Source organism: Cricetulus griseus, assembly GCF_003668045.3.
Source record: "Cricetulus griseus strain 17A/GY chromosome 1 unlocalized genomic scaffold, alternate assembly CriGri-PICRH-1.0 chr1_1, whole genome shotgun sequence".
In the NCBI taxonomy this organism is placed as follows: domain Eukaryota; kingdom Metazoa; phylum Chordata; class Mammalia; order Rodentia; family Cricetidae; genus Cricetulus; species Cricetulus griseus.
The window spans coordinates 211,383,246-211,394,300 of record NW_023276807.1 but is presented as its reverse complement, the minus strand read 5'-3'; the positions used below and the strand labels follow the sequence as shown (position 1 = coordinate 211,394,300).

The 11,055-nt window shown below is 44.6% G+C and overlaps 1 pseudogene; it reads left to right on the top strand.

The window, feature by feature from the left end:
• The first annotated feature begins 8,511 nt into the window (after positions 1-8,511).
• LOC100753720 lies at positions 8,512-9,860 on the top strand (annotated as a pseudogene).
• The last annotated feature ends 1,195 nt before the right edge of the window (positions 9,861-11,055 follow it).

The following is an 11,055-nucleotide window of genomic DNA, read 5'->3' as shown; positions in this document are numbered from 1 at the left end:
ATGGGCCTGTTTGGGAAATTTGGCTAACATCTCTGGATTCTTCAGTCAGATAGTCCACTTTCATGAGTGACTCCATGTTGATTTTTAGTCTGGTCTTAGAGAGCCCAGTGTGGAAGCTTTGTCTAAAGTGACACTTGCCTGGTTTTGCTTCTAGGGTTGTTCTGAGTTTTAGATGACAAGAATTCCAGCTAGATCATTTCCCATCTCATACCTGAAAGTTGACACAGGGAAAAAATATTTATTGAGGGCTCATTTTGCAGGGCTGGGGAGGTAGCTTGGTCCCACCCCCAGTGCCCACATGAAAAAGCTGGATGTGATGGTATGTGATCACAGACACAGTGTTGGGGCGGCAGAGACAGGCAGGTTCCGAGGCTCACTGGCCCATCTGACCACGGCCCACTCCTGAGCTCATTTTGTACCTCACTTGTTTTGGGTGCTGTTACTTAAAGTTCCTGATTTTCTTTCACCCCGGTTCTAACATCCTTTGGATTAATTCCTGCTATTCATGTACCCTTCCTCATCTTTATTATTCTTAGCTTTCCATTTTCCTATGTCAAACATACTTTCCTTCCTATCAGAGACCTTAAACAAGGTGACGCTCTATACAAAGACCCTAAGTGTTGGGGCTTCCTTCCTTCCTTCCTCCCTACCTCTCTCTTTCTCTATCTCTCTCCCTTCCTCTCCCTCTTTCTCTCTCTCTTTCTCTCTCTTTCTTTCTTTCTTTCTTTCTTTCTTTCTTTCTTTCTTTCTTTCTTTCTTTCTTTCTTTCTTGATAACAAGAAGGAGGCTGGTGAGGTATGAAATGTCCTAACATGGTCCTTTTTTTTGAGCGGGGTGGGGGGTGGGAGGGGGGAGACTGCCAGTGATTTTCTGACTTCTCATTAAGCTGGGTCATTTTAGGGAGCTACAGGGCTAGGGCACCTTGACTCCTTGACTCTTTTATGGACCGGATAAAAAAAGGTCTTTTCTGCTTCCTTCTATGACTTCCCAGAAAGTTGTGTGTTCCGTGTGTGTCTTGCCCAACACTCATTTTAGCCATGAATGACTCATTTTCTCACCAGGATTCGAGGTGGAAAATCTGAGAAGACTTTGTACTTGGACTGCAAAAGCTTTTAAATTTTGATTGACAATTCAGAATCTTGCTCCATTGCATTTCTTTGTTGACTATAGCCTTGTTAAAAAGTCTTAGAAGCTGGGCCCGATGAGCCTCTCCTTCACTCTCAACTATTCCGGAGGTTGAGCCAGGAGGATGAGATGAGTAATTCAAGGCCAGGGCAAGATAGCCAGGCCTTTCAAAAGTCCTTATAGATCAGATTTTGGGAAAATTACAAGAAACTATTAGAAGAACTCTGACCCACTCACTCATGGTGATCTCCATAGAGGTAATGTAGGTTCTAGAACCTCCCTTCCCAGTTCATATTTTATGGGAATGAGAGGGTCTCAGTGGAAGATGGATGTTTCATCCTCTGTGTCTAAGTATGGATCGTTGATGGCGTTCCTGTGCATGAAGCCCCAAATTCCATCCCTTGAGTTGCAAAAACAAATAAAACCAACAAAACTCCCAAGCTAAACCAGATTCATTGAATCCACATTAATTCAACAGAATCACTAAAATCTTGAATTTTGGGGCCTGAGGTGAAGAGAGGATGGTGGGACAAAATGCGGAGTACAGAGGACAGGAAGACAGCATCTAATACTCTATAGTACAGTTGGGTTACTGTGGCCCACAGCAATTAGTTGTGCATTTCAATATAGTTAATGTAGAGGATTTTAAATGTTCCCAATGCAAAGACATTATCTTTTGGCGATGATATGAAATTTGCAGTGCATTTCATCTCTATATCTATCCATCCATCCATCCATCCATCCATCCATCCATTTATAGTGCAGCAGTCTCTTGCATTATTGAAGGTAAACTGGTTAGTATATTGGATAAGCCCCACTTTGAGTGGCATAACACAATGAATGTTGATTTCTCTTGAGAGGAGGCAGAGGTAGTAGGAGGGAGGGGATTTCCTCACAGTCCTTCAGGAAGCAGGTTCAGGGAGGCTCTGCCAGGTGGCCTCACCCAGTGTGTCAACACCCTTCCCAGGGAAGCAGGAAGTCAAGAGTCAGGGTGAAATAGTCATGCCAGCCCACATTTGGTGGCCCCAACTTCTTCAAAGGGCTCCATCCAGCTGCCAAGGGCTGTGGAATGAGGAAATGGAGTCCCAGGCAGATGCTTCCAGAAACAGCTGTGTGTTCTAGAGGGAGCAGATTCTTCAGTTGTTATGCCAAGGAGCTGGCAGTGAGGACAGTGACAATGTTTGCTTTCCCCCAAGGAAATTAGTAATGCTCACCCCCTCCCCCCAACCCAGACTGGGAGCTTAAAAGAAATCTATTCAAATCTCAGGCTATTTTCCCAAAATGTAGTTTTCAGCAGCCACTGCCCCATAATGGACTCTCTGCTCTGTGTTCCATATTCTTGGAGTCCATCTTAACTCTGCTCCAAAGACACATGATGGCTGAGGATTTGGGGCCAAAGGGTGGGGGTGGGGGAGCTTCAGCCAGTTTTCCTGTGTCTGTCATCCTTTGATCAAAACTGTTCTTTAGGCTCTAGGTTAGCGGTTCTCAACCCGCCTATGGCATGACCCCTGGGGGGAGTCATATGACCTTTTCACAAGGGTCCCCCTAAGACCATCAGAAAACACAGATATTTGCATTATGATTAATCACAGTAACAAAATTGCAGTTATGAAGTAGCAACAAAAATAATTTTGTGGTGGTGGGGGCACCACAACATGAGGAATTGTATTAAAGGGTCTGAACATTTTAAGGTTGAGAACCACTGTTTTAGGATCTTAAGCAGAGAGAGCTACCAAGACATAGGCCACTCTTACCTATCCTTGCTTGGTGGTTTTCACATGCCACCCTTCCTTAAAAAAAAAAAAAAAAATAATTGGTTGGGCGTCTTCCCCACTTGCTGGGTGAGGAGTTTTGCCACAGACACTCACTTTTTGTATCCCTTCTCTTTTCCTTTTGGTGTTTTCAAGATAGGAACTCACTCTGTAGCCAGAGCTGGCCTGGAACTCGCGGTAGTCCTTCTACTTCAGACTCCCATGTGTTGAGATTACAGGTCAGAACCAACAAAGAGGCATCTTTTTCATCTTAACCCTCATTTTTGCAGTAGCCTAGTAGCCACGAGCATACCTGCTCTGTCAGAGACTGCGCGTTCCATCTGGTGGTGGTGACTGGTAACTGCAGGGTTGCAGTTTCCTGAGGCGGAATCTTGACCCCGCTGGGGGGTTGATGCTCTTGGGGGTGTCTTTGCTGATAGAATACCAGTACTGCACTTGAGTGTGTGCTGAGAGCACTTTCTTGCCTTTGTACACCCGAATGCCTAGCGAGTGGAATATACTTGCTGGCTATTTTAAATAAATACCACTGGCTAAGAGCTTTATGGACAGCGAATTTACACACGTGACTATCCATGGCTGCAGTGTGGCCTTGGCCCATAGCCACAGCAGCCACTTTTCTTAGTGGTCCTAAAAGGCTGTCATGGAACCGGAACAGCCCTTCAGCTAGAGATGCCCTTGGTGATAATGCGTACAACTACTGATAGCTGTGACTGCACTCTTGGGCTTCACCTGTGCTGTAAAAGCGCAGCAGCTTGCTGGGGTGCAATGCAGAATACGTATGAGACCGCGATCCTGGTTTACGAGTTTGCTAGGCTCTTTGGTATTATTTTAGGGCGTTCGTCTACTTATTTATTTTAAAGATTTTTTTATTTATTTATTATGTATACGGTTATCTGCATGCAGGCTTGCACACCAGAAGAGGGCACCAAATCTCATTACAGATGGTTGTGAGCCACCGGGTGGTTGCTGGGAATTGAACTCGGGACCTCTGGAAGAGCAGTCAGTGCTCTTAACCACTGACCCCCCATACTTATTTATTTTTTAATTTTTAATTTTATTTATTTATTTATTTTGGCTTTTAGAGACAGGGTTTCTCTGTGTAGCTTTGGAGCCTATCCTGGCACTCGCTCTGTAGACCAGGTTGGCCTTGAACTCGCAGAGATTCGCCTGTCTCTGCCTTCCGAATGCTGGGATTAAAGGCGTGCACCACCAACGCCTGGCATGTACTTACTATAAAAAACAAAACAAAACAAAACAAAAACTTTAAGAAGGGCGGCGAGATGGCTGACTTGGCGAAGCTGCATGTTGCCACGTCTGAGGATATGAGTTTCATCCTCTGGATGGAGAATAGAGAGAACCAGTTTCTGCAAACTGTCCTCTAACTTCCACATAGCAGTCATGCACGTGGGTGCACACACACACACACACACACACACACACGCACGCACGCACGCACACACGCACGCACGCACGCACGCACCGCTAAAGAAATGCAATTAAAAGGAATTTAAATGAGACAAAACCACCTAAACCATGCCACATTCTGTGACATCCTTCCAATCTCCTGTTGCCTAGAGTCCACGGCTGCACGGAGGGCCGTGTGGAGGGACTAGACTAATCCGGACCAGCTTGCTTTGGGTGAGTGCAGTTCTAGGATGCTTAAACAACCACCATGCAATTCTCAGAGTGATATGCTCTCATCTTAAGAGACATGCGACTAGATTAGCTCAGTTTTACTAGGGAAAAGACTGAACTTCTTAGAGGTTAAGAAGCCAAAACAGTGGGCAGAAGAAACTGAGCTCCGGGGTCAAGTGCTTTTAGGCTTTAAATCTTGGGCTTTCCCACTATCATAAAACTGATTTTCTATAAAAATTCTTGGTTGCAGTGCTGGACTGGAGAAGAAAAAGCAATTTTTCAAACACAGGTAGTAATTCTGAGTCCTCCCCCACCCCCGTTAAATATGCAAATTAAATCAAACATACAAAAGAGTTGTGAAATAAAGGGCTTTTGTTCTAGAGTAGTATCTTTTGTTAGTATTAAAAAACACATTGGAGCTGGGAGTGGTGCATTTGTCTGTAATTATAGCACCTGAGAGACAGGTAAGAGGATCAGAAGTTCAAAGTCATCCTCAGCTATCTAACAAGTTCGAGGCTAGCCTGGGCCATAAGAAGCTCTGTCTCAAAAAAAAAAAAGTGTGACTTTCCCCCCTTTTCATTGCTGGAAGCCTGGGAGCCTACATATGCTAGGCAGATGCTCTACTACTTTTTTTTTAATATTTTATTTATTTATTATGTATACAGTCTTGTGCCTGCATGCCAGCAGAGGACACCAGATCTCATTCAAGGTGGTTGTGAGCCACCATGTGGTTGCTGGGACTTGAACTCAGGACCTCTGGAAGAACAGCCTGTGCTCTTAACCACTGAGCCATCTCTCCAGCCTCTCTACTATTTAAAGCCAAAAAAATCTATTTTTTCCAAGAGCAACAGATTAGGAGAGTAGCCACATACAAAACAATGTATTAGCAACATGAATATATAATCAATTAATATACACTTATAAGAAAAAGTCAAAGGAAAAAATGAGGAAATACTTGAATTTCCATTTTAAAAACCAAACAATATAGGCAAGTAAGCACTGGAAACTATGCAAAGCCTCATCAGAAATCAGGAATGTATTTGTTTTGGGGTAATTTTAGACTTCCAGAGAACTCAGGTATGGGTACAGGAAGCTTCTAGGAACACTTCAACCAGCTTCTCCTATGTACCTTCACATAACAAAAGAATGTTTTTCAGAGTTGGGCAATTAACTTTGACATAACAATATAAATCAGCTACAAAACCAGTCTGGGGTCACTAGTTTCTTTAACGCCTATTTTCTTTCTCAGGATCAAATTTGGGACTATGCATTGCCTTATCCACAGTCTAGGGTAGTTTTTCAGTCTCTTCTTCTTCTTCTTCTTCTTCTTCTTCTTCTTCTTCTTCTTCTTCTTCTTCTTCTTCTTCTTCTCTATGAAGGCTTGGCCAATAAAATGCTCTACTATTAATGTGAGCTATAAATGTGTTTTAAGAACAAGGGGAAACGAAACTTGAAATGCATTTATCTGCAAAATGCTTGACCCCAATATCTTCCTTCTTAGTTGTGCTGGGGAGTCCGATGACAAGGACAGCTGGACTCCCAGAACTCTGCTGCTATGTGACCTACACAGCTGCAGCAGGAAATGTTCAAAGCCACTGATATCCTGGGTAACTAACTTCTTCCCAAGGTGGCAATGCCCAGAGGCTACTGGTCCTGTGTTCCTGGCAGTGGGAAGACCCACAGCCTTGAGGTGAGCATTATTTGCTTTGTGTTCTACAGTTTACAGAACATTAGTTAGGCACACCCACGCCTTTGACAAGATCTATGGAATGGGTGTGTTAGCACTTCCCACTTACCTGCCCCCACCCTGCCACCCTGGGAAACAGAAGACTGGGTATTAAGTAAATGGACTGAGGAAGGAGGACTTACTCTAGTAAGCAGAGAACCTCATTCTCAAACACAGGTCCTTTTCCTCATCCACACAATATCCCACAAAACCTGCTCAATTGTTCCAGTCCTTCCCTCTCCCGTGACTGGCTTTTGTGGTATATCGGAATCTCTCTCCTCTTTCAATAATGCCCTCTCCCCATTGAACACCTACTCAATTCTAGCAGTATCTTTATGTGCTGGGGATGTAACAATTAGCAAACAGACACTAACTATGGCTTTTCTCAGTGAGAGAGGATAGAAAACAAAATGGACAATAAATCAAAGAGCACGGCTTCTGGTTCCCAGGGCTGTGACATCAAACAGATCGAGGCGATTATTCTTTTTCATGTATGCTTATTCACTTAGTGAGTAGAGTGGGTACTAAGACAGCAGAGCAGAACACAAATCTGGCCATAGTAGGTAGTTACACACAAGCCTAAAGTCTCTTCCGGGTCCCCATTGCTGGGAGGATCAACCCCAGGCCCATTTCTCCAGCTTGCTGTCTTTCTTTAGTCTGGAAACACAACCTTCTTCATAGGGCTTGATCCTGACACTCTGAAGACCTAGGGTCTAATCCATTCAAGGCTTAGATCTCAGCTCCAAAGAGCCCTGATCACAATTGTATTTCCCCACATTGGAGGCATTATTTGATAAATGGTCCTCTCATGGGGGTAATAGTTGATCAGTGACCATCTCACTGGAGGGGTACTTTAATCAGTGACAATTACCATAAGAAGGGACATTAGGCAGTGATCATCTCACAGGAGGGGATTTTGTGATCCATGACCAACCTACTGGAAGCATTCTTTTTTTTGTTATTTATTTTTTTATTTAAATTAGAAACAAGCTTCTTTTACATGTCAATCTCAGTTCCCTCTCTCTCCCCTCCTCCCCTGCCCCCCCACTAACCCCTATCCCAACCCCTTTCTGCTCCCCAGGGAGGGTGAGGCCTTCCACGGGGATCTAGAAGCATTATTTCATCTGTGATCATCTCTCTCACCAGCTTAGGATTCCAGGGCAAGGACTTTATTGGATCCACTCACTAAGCCATAGTTGAGGTTCTGAGCCCAGTGGGCCTGACCAGCATTGGTCAAGTACTGAGTCATTGTAGCATGAAATGTAGAGACTTAGGACATAGTGGGGGGTGGGTGGGGAGCACATTGCTATGAAAGGGGCAGGACAGGGAAAGTCATGATACAATAATGATCTCTGGTCTCCTGGTCACTATGATGATCTCTGGCCACTTCCAGGAAATCTCTTGAAACTGACTGTGTGTGTGTGTGTGTGTGTGTGTGTGTGTGTGTGTGTGTGTGTGTGTCTCCCTTCTTCTGACACCTTTGTTGAAGATCCCGTGACCATAGCCTTGTGGATTTTTTTAAATTCTTTTAAAGATTTTATTTATTTATTATGTATACAACATTCTGCTTCCATGTATATCTGCACACCAGAAGAGGGCACCAGATCTCATAACTGATGGTTGTGAGCCACCATGTGGTTGCTGGGAATTGAACTCAGGACCTATGGAAGAGCAGTCAGTGCTCTTAACCTCTGACCAATCTCTCCAGCCCAGCCTTGTGGTTTTATTTGTGGTCCTCTATTCTGCTCCATGGGTCTATATTTGGTTTTGTGCCATCACCATGCTTTCTTTGCTTGAGTGGCTCTATAGCACAGTGCTTGAGGCCAAGTGACGTGACAGTTTTAGCTGTGTTTTACTTAGGATTACTTAAGCCATCTGTGTTTTTTTGTGTGTTTTCATATGAATTTTATGTTTTTTTTTTCTGTAAAGAATATTGTTAGAATTCTGGTATGGGCTGGGCATCGGTGGCACACACCTTTAATCCCAGTACTCAGGAGGCAGAGGTAGGAGGATCTCTGTGAGTTCGAGGCCAGCCTGGTCTACAGAGCGAGTACCAGAATAGGCTCCAAAGCTACACAGAGAAACCCTGTCTTGAGCCGAGACCAGCAGAGGCTTCAGCCGGAGCAGCCGCAGCCCGCCCTACGCCGCCCTCCACCCGCCCCGGGGTCTCTTTCCCCTTTCCTCCTCCTCCATCCCCCCTCCTCCGCCCGCGGGGGGGGGCCCCTCGCCTTCCCGCTCACCCCTATTGTTCCACCCCTGGCCTCCCGCCCTTCCACTTCCCGCCCACTCCCCTTTTCCCCTCAGTCGACTCGCACCTCCAGTTTTGGCTTTCACTCTCACCAGTGACCAAAGACTTGACCACTCCAAGTCCAGCTCCCTGTAACTACTAGACATGGACACCGGTGTGACTGAAGGTGGATTAAATGTCACTCTCACCATCAGGCTACTTATGCATGGAAAGGAAGTTGGCAGTATCATCGCAAAGAAAGGAGAATCCCTTAAGAAGATGCGCGAGGAGAGTGGTGCACGGACCAACATCTCAGAAGGGAACTGTCCTGAGAGAATTATCACTTTAGCTGGCCCGACTAATGCCATCTTCAAAGCCTTTGCTATGATCATTGACAAACTGGACATAAGCAGCTCTATCACCAATGCACAGCTGCCAGTAGACCTCCCGTCGCCTTACGGTTGGTGGTTCCTGCTAGTCAGTGTGGCTCTCTCATTGGGAAAGGTGGTTGCAAGATCAAGCAAACAAGAGAGATATGCTTCCCAACTCAACTGAGCCGGCAATCACTATTGCTGGCATTCCCCGCAATCCATCATTGAGAGTGTCAAACAAATCTGCGTGGTCATGTTGGAGACTCTCCCAGTCCCCCCCCACCCCCCCACCCCCCCAAGGGCATGACCTTCCCGTACCGGCCCAAGCCCTCGAGTTCGCCAGTCATCTTTGCAGGTGGTCAGGACAGGTATAGCACAGGCAGCGACGGTGCGAGCTTTCCTCACACCACCCGGTCGATGTCCATGTGCCTCAACCCTGACCTGGAGGGACCACCTCTAGCGGTCTATACCATTCAAGGACAGGATGCCATTCCACAGCCAGATTTGACCAAGCTGCACCAGTTGGCAATGCAACAGTCTCATTTTCCCATGACCCATGGCAACACTGGATTCAGTGCAGGTTTGGATGCATCTGCTCAAACTACTTCTCATGAACTCACCATTCCAAATGATTTGATTGGCTGCATCATCGGGAGCCAGGGCGCCAAAATCAATGAGATCTGTCAGATGTCTGGGACACAGATCAAAATTGCAAACCCAGTGGAAGGATCGGCAGGTCACCATCACTGGGTCTGCTGCCAGCATTAGCCTGGCTCAGTACCTTATCAATGTCAGGCTTTCCTCGGAGACAGGAGGCATGGGGAGCAGCTAGAGCAGTGCAGGTTCATCCATGATCCCTTCCTGCTCTTCACCACCACCCATGATCCACCTGTGTGGTTTCTCAACAGTCAGCGATTCCAGGTTTTAAATAGTTTGTAAATTTTCAGTTTCTACACACTTTATCATCCACACATGATTTTTTAATTCAAAGCGTTTTAATTCCTTTCTCTTTAATTCCATATCTTTGGATATGCTGAGATATCCATATTTAGTTTTATAAGCTTCTCCCCCTTTTTTCCTTTTTTTTGGATTTTTTTTGGCTCATGAATTTTTGTTTGTCATGGAAATGTAAGAGTGGAATATTAATATAATTCAGTTTAGTTCTGTAATGTCAGGAATTTTTTTAAAAAAATTAAAAGATGGACTGAAAAAAAAAAAAGAAACCCTGTCTTGAAAAGCCAAACAACAACAACAACAACAACAACAACAACAACAACAACAAGAATTCTGGTATGGTTACATCAAATCTTTAGTTTATCTTTGCCAATAGAATTGTTTTCACAATATTGATTCTGCCAGTGAGAGGCATTGGACTTCCTTCCATCTTCTGGTGTTTTCTTCAGTTCCGTTTTTATCAGTGTCTTCAAATTTTCATTATAGAGGTCTTTTACCTCCATGGTTTGGCTTATTCCTGGATATTTTTGAAGCTATCATGGATAGTTTTCCTAATTTCTTCCTCAGCAAGTTCACTATTGGGGCATGTAATACTATTGACTTTTCATGTGTTTATTTTGTGTTCTACAACTTCACTGAAAGTGTTTATCACAGCTTAGAGTTTTCTGGGGGCTTAACTTCTTCCCTTTCAATTCTTATCCCATTTATATCTTTCTCTTCTCTTAGTGCTCTAGCCGGGGTTCATTCTGCTAGGCAAGAATGAAGAATGAGCACGCTGTCTCCTAGACTGTGGCTGAGACCCTCTTTGTTTTTGCTCAGCCTTAATTGGCTACAGGTTTGTTGAATGCAGACTTAATTGTGCAGAAGTATGTCCCGACTCTTCTTAGTTTCTTCAGGACTTTTTAATCAAGAATTTGTCAATTATCTTTTTTGTGTCCATCACTAACTCTTACTCACTTGAGGCATCTGGTAAGTTTGGGAACAGAGTTGGCCACATGGCAGCAAGTTCTCTTCCCCTTAAATTGGTAGTTGGTAGGTGATTGTACTAGTCTCTGTGGACCATGTAGTCAATTTTAATTGGAAACCTAAAGATGAATATTTCAGACACAAGCATGGGGCTTGAGGAAAAACTTGGATGAACGCTCCCAGATCTGTTTTCTCTGGCAGCAGTCCTCGGGGACTTTGCACCTCATCACGCATGCATACTTCTGTCACTATAAAACTCTTTGAGAGAGTCCTTCTGTT